The sequence below is a fragment of the Akebia trifoliata genome, chromosome 3 (genome assembly GCF_017979445.1).
Source record: "Akebia trifoliata isolate Shusen 1 chromosome 3, ASM1797944v1, whole genome shotgun sequence".
Classification (NCBI taxonomy): domain Eukaryota; kingdom Viridiplantae; phylum Streptophyta; class Magnoliopsida; order Ranunculales; family Lardizabalaceae; genus Akebia; species Akebia trifoliata.
This window is the reverse complement of record NC_141377.1, coordinates 23,610,342-23,621,640: the sequence shown is the minus strand read 5'-3', so window position 1 is coordinate 23,621,640 and position 11,299 is coordinate 23,610,342. Positions and strand designations below refer to the sequence as shown.

The window sequence follows — 11,299 nt, the reverse complement described above, 5'->3', positions numbered from 1 at the left end:
ACATGATATAGATGAGGTCTTCCATTTCATGACCCACACATAAGGAAAGGTACGATGATTGTGCCCGTTTAAGATGGATAGGGTTAAATAATTGATTAAACGTAAATATATCTTTTTAAAATTATAAATCTAAAAAAATAATTTTTTTTAATTATAAATCCAGATAAAACAATGTCTAAAACATTCATTTTTCCCGACTATCTAAAATCATCATTTTTTTTACATTATGGTCAGTCGCAAATTAAACTCGTGGTTTTCACTAGGGGTGCAACTTGGTTCGATTTGGTTCGGTTTGAGGTCAAATTAGAATCGAACCAACATAGGTCGATTCCACTAAATAGGAACCAGAACCGAACCAAATTCCATTGGAACCAAACCAAATTAAAGTCGGTTTGGTTCGATTCGATTTCACGGATTGCAAATATTTTATAAATTATAAGTAATATTTTTAAATTAAAAAATAAACATAAAATTTCATATAATAAATCACAAATCTATCCATAAAAAACCATTAGTTTATCCATAAAAGATCACTAATCTATGGAATAACTCTTAAAACAATTCATAATAATTTATATACATATATATATTTATTTATTGCATAGGGATTCGGTTCTCGGTTTGGATCAGTTCTATACAAGCTTGATCCGAGAACCGAACCAAATTGATCGGTTCTCCATTTTTGTAACCCGGAATCGAACCGCAACTTGTTCCAAACCACCCCAAAGCCATCGATTTGGTTCGATTCTCGGTTTGAACCGGACCAAGTTGCACCCCTAGTTTTCACCATCTTACTCTAAAAACTAGGATTAACCTAGCTCAGTATTAATTCCTAGAAAAATCCTTGAAAATGTGTTTGGAGCTTAACTTGGATAACCTTGAACGAATGTTCACTCACGTTGGACTAAGATCCTTCTAATTTACTAATTTGTACTTGTTACTGAACTTCCTAAGGGCACATATTTCAAAAATTAAAGCTATAATTCCTCTATTTTGACTTGTTTAGGAAGTTCTTATATTCACAAAATTAAGGTTGTGCCTAGAATCTACATGAAAAAAGGTGCATAATAAGCACTTACAAACGGGCATCAATTACATGTCATTTAGTAGCTATTTGTTAGAATTAAAATATGAACAATGAGTACAGAAGGATGATGAGCTTGGCATAAAAAAAGTTCAATGGAGCATCTCACAATGTCTCCTTAGCTTAAGAATCTGTTCTTAAGTCTAATGCTTAGCTAAATGAACAGCATAAAAATTGGCTTTTTTTTGGGGGGGTCTGGAAATGGCCATCAATTACAAGTCCATGGATATCATATCATGCATTGTTTTCATTTAAAAAAAATGAATTTACCATCATGTGGGGATGAACCCTTTTATTCTCTTGAAGGGGAATTTAAGAAAGGCTTTGGTGGAATTTGTATTGCTTCAAGATTTCCTTCCAGCATTCCAACACTCTACTCATTGGAGGTCGAGTCGATGGATCAATCTGTATGCACCACAAACCTACTAAAATCATCTTCCTCATAAATTCTTTTTCTTCCATAGTTGTAACTCCATGCAGTTCTAAATCCTCACACAGATCGAGATGCCTGTGGATCCAAAGTGGAAAATATATTTCACTAGTATTACCTATCCCTAAATCAAAGTTCTTTCTTCTTCCAACCATTTCAAGCACCATCATTCCATAACTATATACATCTGACTTGTGTGAGACTCCTCCAAAGTTTCTAGAAACTAGTTCTGGTGCAATATATCCTGGAGTTCCTCTGGCACCTGTCATTGATATGATACTTTCTTTCACAAGGCATAGTTTAGCGAGCCCAAAGTCAGCAATCTTGGGACAGAAATCTTCGTCTAGGAGAATGTTATGAGGTTTTATGTCAAAATGCAATATCCGAGTGTTACAACCACGATGTAAGTACTCTAGCCCACGAGCAATGCCAATTGCAATTTTGTATAGTGTCTCCCATCCAAGCTGCGGAAGTTTTTTTTCTGAATTTTCATCATATATGAATTTTTCGAGAGATCCATTGGGCATGAACTCATAGATAAGAGCTCTCTTGCGACCCTCAACACAGAATCCAAGCAGACTGACAATATTAACATGGGAAGTCCTACTAATACTCGCAACCTCATTAATAAATTCTTCTCCATTTCCTTTGGTTTCACTCAAGACCTTCACAGCCACTATACGTCCATCAGCTAGCTTTCCTTTGAACACTCCGCCATACCCCCCTTGGCCTAATTTATCTCTGAAAGAGTTGGTCATTTTCTTGACATCTGAGTAATTATATCTTTTTTGAGCCAGGGGTCCATGGTTTTTTAAAAACGCCTCTACATTTTGGCCACTCGTTTTCTTCCTCGTCTGAACGATTATTGTATTATCAGCTGATGGGGGTGGTTTTCTCCTCGAGTAATAAAAAATAATCACTGCTGCTATGATAACAAATGCAACTAGCCCTGTACCTACACCTGCACAAAGAAAGGAGGCGATGAGAATAATATGTTGCAGGAACAGTTTGAGGGCTTTATTTTTATTTAGCTCATTATGAGAAAACATATAACTCAGATAGCTAACACCAAGGAATTAGGCTGATAATTTGATGTAACACCAAACATTTATGAATATGTGCTTGAAGAGTGCATGACAAAAGAGTAAAGTAGCTACCGAACAATTGGGAGAATATTTTATGGATTGGGTTAGTGTATAAGTTAAGGAGGCGACCCATATTATTAAAATGAAAGAAATGAGAGACGTGTCCTGTATACCTCAATTATCAGGGAGTTAAATGAAAAACAGTAAGATAAATAATTGACCATTAAAATTAACCAACCAGGAATATGTATGGGAACTATTTCATTACGAAAGTAAGTCGTAAAAAAATAAATTGAGGGAGGAATATTAATGTATACTCATTTTTAAAGACAATACATCTCAAAGAAACTAGTGTAAGTGACCAAGTGAAACCATTATATTTTTTTCTTTCATTGGTGAACTACAGTAAGTGACCAAGGTGAAACAATTAAGTATATCTTCTTGTTGGAATCAAAGTCCTTATATATTGGAGAATGTAATACGATTTTCTTAATCAATAAAAATAAATAAGTTAGTTTGGAGGAAGATCCCCCTTGAAGTGGATCAAAATTCTCCATAGGATCAAGGATCCTGCCATCTAGTATCAGATCTTATGATCTTGCTGCCCAATATGGTGATTATTAAAAAGTGAAGCAATAGACTCGATGCCTTGGAACCACAGATTGAACAACAAAGCACCAATATTCGCGAGTTGCTAGAAGAGATGTGAGGGATCCAAGCAACCCTAGAACGTTTGGTTGTTGATCGACTGCCAATTTGAGAGACACCACGTTGTGCATCAAAGAGGAGAAAATCAACAAGGAGGAACAATAATTCAAGCTCGTCCGTTTTCTATCAATTTTCCAAGGTTTGACCGAGATGATCGGGAAGGTTGGATTTTTCGGGCTGAACAATATCAATGGTTGAATGGCTTGCCGATGAATAGATGGTTCCTTTAGCCTCGGTTCACCAAACTGGATATTCTATAGCATGGTATCATTGGATGACTCGTTCAATTGGGTTAATATCATGGACCCAATTCACCCGGGCCTTATGCCCACGCTTTGACTCTCAGGAGCTCGTGGATCCGAGTGCAACGTTATTTAAACTCAAACAAACTGATACGATTCGTGAATTTCAGGGCATATTTGAAAAACTTGCTAATTGGGTTACAAATTTATCAGAATCATTTTTAATTAGTTTCTTTTTCTCGGGGTTACGTGACAACATATGTGCTGGAGTCTAGTTAATTAGGCCTACGTCATTAATCGAAACATTTGATTTGGCTATATGCCAAGAAGAAACAATTAAGGTGACCCAAGAAATTTCTTTGTGCCAACCAACACAGCTTGAGTCTAAAGCGTCTCTTGGGCTTCCTCCTACCAATCAACTTTTCTCGGTAGAGCAAGAAGAGCGGCAATTGAAAGGTCTTTGTTTCAACGACGACAAACTATTCAAGCCGGGATATCATTGCAAGAAATCTCAACGACACCTTTTGGAGATTGATGCAAACATGCTGAAGGACGAAGTTGCTTTTGAAATTTTTTCGACTTAAGGACAAGTCGTTTTGAAGATGGATGGATGTTAGGATACGTTATTTGGTATTTTTTCGTATATCGGTACGTACACCTATTTTAGTAATTTTATTGTTTTAGGAGTCCAGTAGTAAATTAGAGTTCTACTATTTAAGGATTCTTTCTATTTTATCAATTTAGAAGTTTAATTGATTTAGGAGTCTATCTTCCTTAATTCGTTGAAATCAAAATCTTTATATATTGGAGTATATAATACGATTTTCTCAATCAATAAAAATAAATAAATTAGTTTGGAGGAAGATCCCCCTTGAAGTGGATCCAAATTGTCCGTAGGATCAAGGATCCTACCAAATTTGGTTGAGCTTGTCACTTATGTAAGTAGCCCACTTTATGATGCTTTGAAAAGGGGTTTGCTTTTCTTTTTTGTTTAAGTCCTTTCTAGAATAATTAATAAGAGACTTATATAAATAATAATAAAAAAGACTAAAGAAGAGAGTAGAGAAAGAGAGAAAACTAGAGAAACGAGGTTAAGAGGCTTGGGAAGATTGAGATGTAGAAGAACAAGGTGAAGCTAAGTTATAGAGGTGATTCCTTGTATTGATTTGCCCCATTTTCTTTATAGTGAAATCGAGCTCTAACGCTCATACTTCCTTGGATGTAAGCCCTTAGGTGAATCATGTAAATTTCTTGTTTGGTGGGCATTGTGTTTTTCCTCTTTTCTTTGTGTGGTTGTGATTAATTTTTCATTTGCTACTATTATTTGAGTTTATCCTTTATTATTATTATCAAACAACATCTTGAAGGTATGATATTAAGAGATATTTTGTAAAATACTCAAGAGGTGTTTGATCAAATTTCCAAATGAGTTTCACTAAGGTATTCACATACACAACCCAACCAAAGCATTGCTGCTTGAGAGTGTTTACCTCCTTTGGCGCATCTATTGGTAATAAACTCAATTGGAGGCCTTTGATTATAAACTCAATATTTTTTAAAAATAGAATAGAAATTTGACCAAAGGTATTTCATGAGAGGACACTCAACAATAGGATGGGAGAACAACCCTTCCTTCACTTGACAAATGGGACAATGTGATTGAAGTTGGATTTTCCTCATTTTTATAGTGAGTCAACATGGAATGCACTATGAAAGAGTTTATAGTTGAAAGCTCCCATTCTTGTTAGGAGTTATTGGGATCAATGTTTTCAGAGGAATGCACCTCAAGGCTTGCCTCACTATGAGGGGGAAAAAAAGAAACGTACTGAGGTGGCAGGCTTAGTGTCCAAACACTAAGGCATTTTTGGAGTTTTTGAAGTATAAAAAAGGTGTACACCTTGGTCGAGGTTTCATTCATGCGTACATTTTTTGGATGAGGTGTAGCATTTGTTGTAAATAGAAGTTCCTTTTTTCAAATTACTTTTATTTACATTCTATGCATTTTTCAACAACTATGTTTTACATACTACTAATAGGTTGTTGTATAGTTGTAAGAAATTTGTGCTTTTAAACCTTATTTTTTCTTTCTATTTTGACGTATTTCCAATAATTTTTATTTGATTTTCTATTGCAATGGTGTCGATGTCATATACATACATATTCCAAAGTCGTCCAGACTGATTTACAGAGCCAACGTGCAAGTCTTTGATACAGTTGAAGATTGAGAGTGACTGGGTCTCAAGAGTATCATCTATTTTTGGTGGACATGAGATTTTTATACTTATTTATTATGGTGGTGGATAGTGGATATGATTAGTATTGAGGATTGACAATTCTTAATTCTTAATTGTATGATTAAGACTTGAATTTGATTATGTGGATTGAAACCTGGAATTTTAAAATTAGAAACATGAATTGGTTATACTATTTCCCCTATTTTTCAACATTAAATTGTTTATAAATTTTATATTATCTATTTAAAAATTTCATGTGCATGAGCCTTACACCTCAAGGCACTAGAGATGCTAATGCCTTGCCTTTGCTCCTAGATTTCTGAGACATTGATTGGGATTGTATAGACCTAGGGAGAAGGATTAAAACCCACCTCCCACATCTCAGATATTGCCATATAATGCATCAAAAATAGAAGATTCTTTGATATCTATGTTGTAAGATATGAGGTATAGGAGGTAGGGCTTTAACCCTCATCTCTGGGTGTATACTATTTGGACTCTTTGTTAGTTTGTTTGCTTTCCATAATCTGGTTTATTAAATATTTTGGGGACTCGACACAACAACCTCATGCCATGTTGATTTAGAAGAGAATTCTCCATTGGGAGATGGTTGCCATACTCGACTTTCTTTAGGCTTTAAACAGACAATGAGATCTAACTGCTTTCCAAATCTCAAAATCTGAATATTCTTCAATCCACTCACTATTCAATCTTCCATTCTCAAACAAATTTGAAGTTTTCACAGGGATTTCTAGATTAGGTAGTGCATCAATAGAGCATCATCTCTTAAGGAAAAACATCCCCATTCTTTCAAATGGTCTTCAATCTCTTCATTCTTCTTGAATCATACTAACCATTCCTTTCCATGTTTGAGATCCTCCAACCATTGTTGCAACGTTCCATAATATTATGTTGAAAAGTAGTAAATGGTAAAGCAATGCGTAGAACCAGGAGAAGAGCTACTATGTAATAATAACCAGTCCTTGGAAGACTCACTAAATAGAGCCCAAAGGAGGAGTAGGTGGTATGAACCATGAGCTCGGGCACCAAATAAGGAAAGCTAGAGTTGGTCCTATAACCCAAAAAGGAGGATAGGAATTAGCCCAACAATATGGATTTGAATGATAAGCTCACTCAGGAGGAAGTACATATAATGATATAGAGAGAAAGTGATCACATCACTTGAGACAGCCAACATTTTCCTTTTACCTCATCTATTTTATCCATCCCCAACTAACTTCATTTTTGACAACTTCTAACCTTTTATGCTTGTTGTAGACCATTCCCAATAAGCATAGAAAGAAATGCCCTAAAGCTAATTCCACCATCTTCCCGAGGCCTCCATTGCCAACCTTGAGGAGTTATGCACAACATCTAGTTCAATACATTTGTAATTGGACGTGGGAAACAGATAGGGATTCGCCTTTCAACATCAAACCAGAAACCAAGGGAGCCACGACATGATTTGACAAGATGGTTTTATGATGCGTCCATGACAATCAATAGTCATGATGACTGGATAATAATTATAATCTTCTAGAACATGCTTCCAACAAAGTTTGGAATACAAATTGCTTGATAAAAGCAGGAAAGAGATGATGGAGGGTTGATCCCCCAAGAAGGAAGATATTCACTATAGAGTTGGGAAAGGGAAGGGGGCAGGGTAGTCCATATTGAAGGTGGTCTCGACTCATCAATCAATACCCGAGTCTAGTAAGAGAGGACTCAACCGCCTCCCAAGAACGGAGGAGAAGAATCTAAGGAGAAAGAATTCCAATTTAAATATATCACTTTAAAAACAGACCATAATTAAAAAGGGATACTTACTTTAAATGGTCAAGACCCTTGAAGGAAATGGGTCTCAAGATCAAATAGTTGTATTAGACCTGTCACCAGGTGAATGCACACTCAAGTAAACAAGGCTAGGAAATGCCAAATCATATCCAGGATTTGATTTATTTGGACATTTGAATACACCTGTAAGAGGAAGAGAAAGTAAAAGAGAAGACAGTGGGAGACCCGTGCACCCTAGGGTTTGGCCCAAAATAAAGAAGTCAACTCCACTAGTGCCCATGATTCCCTTAATCCATGCAAAGAACTTCTGATTTATTTAGGAAGAGGCTTGAAGCTTTGGTAGGAATAGCAAAAGAATCGCCATAAGCAGGAGATTTGTGCAATCAATACCAAGAATCTCTTGGACTCTACCATCATTTGTTTCCATTTGTGACTTGGATAGGGTCAACATACCTCACATTGATGTGTTAGTAATCACCATTTAATTAGTCACTTTCAATGTAAAGAGCATTTTGATCAACTCTAGAATTTTATCAACATCATATACTTCCCTAGGTCAGAGAAGTGGGGATCTATCCCTTTACCCCATCCCTTTTACCTAGTAGTAGGAATCTCATCCACAGGATTAAAAGGGACCTTAGTAGTATTAGCAGGTTGAGGAACCTCATTTTCTTTCAAGACAACCACTTAGATTTTTAGGCAAGGGAAAAGTCGATCGCACGTCCTCCACTCCATATGCGTTCCTTACAAGCATCCAAGCATTATCAGCCACCAACCGCACTCTATAGTCCACCTACTTTCTGTTGGAACCTTTGGCCTTCCCAAGTCTGGCATCTTGCAACTGGGAGTGGAGGAGGGAGAACTTGTCGTCCAAGGAGGCAATTTGAGCATCCTTTTGCTAGCAATCCCCCTTTGCCTTGGTATTGATATCCTAAACCCATACTAGCAATTAGTCCAACTCGGCCGTCCATGTCCTCTGATGGGTCGCTTTATTTCTTTTCCTTTGAGGCTTAGGCTAACCTCATTGTTGATGCATTTTAAATTAGTCACATACTGAGTCTCTGAGTTGAAATGTTCGATTATATTATCATAACAATTATGGAGCTCATGATAAATGTTCTACGTCTGACAAGGTAAAAACCTGAATGAACACTTAGCAACAAAATAGGTCAAAAACCCAACAAATACATCAAGCATAGAAAATGAAGAAGACACATGCATCATATTGGAGTTTGGGGAAAGGATGAGGTTGTGGTTGATTACTCACAAACAATTTCCATATCTTTAAGAAAGCCAGAGGCATGGGATATGTTGAAGAAGAGACAATATCCTCAAGCATCGACTTCTCTACAATTATAGGGATCTCCCTATGCTCAAAAATTAGGGATAAACAATCAGCCATTGTCTTCTTCAAATGGTGTGGGGGAGGCTTCCCATGTTAGACACCCTTAGAACCTGAGTAACAAGCTTAGTGGTTATTTGGACCATATAGGTACTTGCACCTCTTAATGAGTGCTGAAATGAGTCACATTTCCCTAATGAAGCTCAATGAAAAATGATTCCTGAGGATGCTTCATTGAATGTTTGGAGTATTTAATTAGGAACATGACTGCACCCTGTTAAATTGGTTATTGTGGCTATGTGATAGTTCCAAGATAGGTGGTGGTTGTTGTTGATGTTATTGTTGCCATTAGAGGATTCCAAGGAAGGGCAATTCGAGTGGATATTCCCACCTTTGAAGGTACTGATCCTGAAGGTTTGGTTTTCCATGCCCAACAATTTCAATTAAGTAACGGAATACGTGATGAACAAATAGTGGAACTAGTACCAACCCACCTTAGTGAGGAAACAGTTCCATGATTCCAACTATTGTCCAAAACTATAGGAGCACCCAGCTGATTTGACTAAATTGGACAGGCCATCTGATTTGACTTTAGTTGATCCTTATTGATTTGCTTTGGAGAAATTAAAGACATACCCAAAATGATCATTTTTCTAAGCTTCAACAAACCATCACGATATGTGATTATCAAGCGAAATTTTAATGTTTGGACAATCGAAGTTTGATTCTACATTAAGCATTCCTAGTATGTTGTTTTATTTCGGGTAAAGCTCCTTCATTCCATGTCCTTAACTAGCGTATATGCTATAGCAAAACAACAAAAGGAGTCTACAAATGCCATTGTCTCTACCATTTCAAAGCTGACACCTTTCAAAATAATTGCAACCTATCCCATACCCATATCTTGAACATCAACTTCAACAATAGCAGCCAGCACCCATGGCATCAAATACAATTTCAATACTTAACCTACCCTACAATGTAGGTTGATTAGGCTTAGCGGAGCATCATGATCGTTGCATGAAAGGCCTATGCTTCAACCGTGACAAGCATCATGATCGCTGCATGAAAGATCCAACTATGGTGGAGGTATCATTGTATGCCATAGTTGGAACTCAATGACTTAAGACGATGAGGCTCTCGACCAAGTCAAAAGGCAACCACTCACTGTCTTTATAGACACGGACTCAGCCCATAATTTCATTCATCCACAGATTGCTAAACAATATGGTTTTACTACAAGCTCTATAAACACAACTAATGTGACGGTTGGCAACAGGTATATCATGTAAAGTCTAGGGCGCTGAATTAATGTGCCTCTTTCTCTCCAAGAGAATCAATTTGTATGTATTTTTCCCTCCTGCCAATATATGGTTATGAAGTCGTATTAGGAATGGATTGGCTCAAATCTTTGGGAGCAATGCATAAAATGGGATTTCAGCAAGCTTGTTATGCAATTCATGCATGACCTCAACAACATCACATTAAAAGGGCTCGACTTGACCTTTGAGGTGGACCACAATGGAAGTGAATTCCATTGTTTATTTTCTCAAGGAAGACAAGGGTTATTGTCACACCCCCTCCGGGGACATGACCTGACATGTAACTTTCCGGTAAAATATAATAAAGTGACAACTCATAATCCCATTTAAGGGTGAATAAAATCTTACTATAACGGATAATTGCTTCAAAACTGGTATATCAAAATGATCAAAGTGCAACTTTAAAAGATGATATATATACATATGGTGAAACTCCAAAGAGTATATATACAATGAGTATTCAAAAACAGATATCTAGGATTTACAGAAACTCCAAAAGTAAATCCCTCGAAAGTCACCCCAAAAAGTAGCCCAACCTCCAACCTACATATCTACTCCCCTACAAGCATTCTATGGTGATCGACATCTTAATATTCAACTCAACAAACCTACCTTCCTAGGCTTCCGCTGCTATCATGCAAACAAAACCAATCATCCTTTCATTTTCTGGCAACAACTCAAAACACCTCCTTGCAAAATCTTTCAGGGCATCTATCCATGCCGGCATTTTGCTCACATGAGTTTTTACTCAGATAATATAATCCTACACTGAGATGTAGAATGGGTGAGTAATATGAATGTTACTCAGTAGAATTGAAATTCACATTATGATTGTAGAATGAACGAGTAATAGTGCTAAAATCATAACTTGAGTGTTCAATATCAATATAGTTTTCTTGATATATACGTAGGAAATTCTCATCACACTATTGTGTGACTTGTCGAATAAACTGAATAAATTATATAATACTTACACAATTTACCATAATTGGTTATAACACACAACAAACACCTTCTATCTAAAGACCATTTAATACTCTTTTATTAGCAAACAGAAA

General features: G+C 36.5%; 1 pseudogene across 1 annotated transcript in view; it reads right to left on the bottom strand.

Moving 5' to 3' along the window:
- Positions 1-1,279: 1,279 nt before the first annotated feature.
- LOC147406166 (LEAF RUST 10 DISEASE-RESISTANCE LOCUS RECEPTOR-LIKE PROTEIN KINASE-like 2.4) overlaps positions 1,280-11,299 on the bottom strand; it is a 60,870-nt pseudogene continuing 50,850 nt past the window's right edge. Inside the window, exon 3 of the transcript XR_015176340.1 lies at positions 1,280-2,475. The product of XR_015176340.1 is annotated as an LEAF RUST 10 DISEASE-RESISTANCE LOCUS RECEPTOR-LIKE PROTEIN KINASE-like 2.4 (transcript). The remainder of the gene's footprint in view (positions 2,476-11,299) is intronic.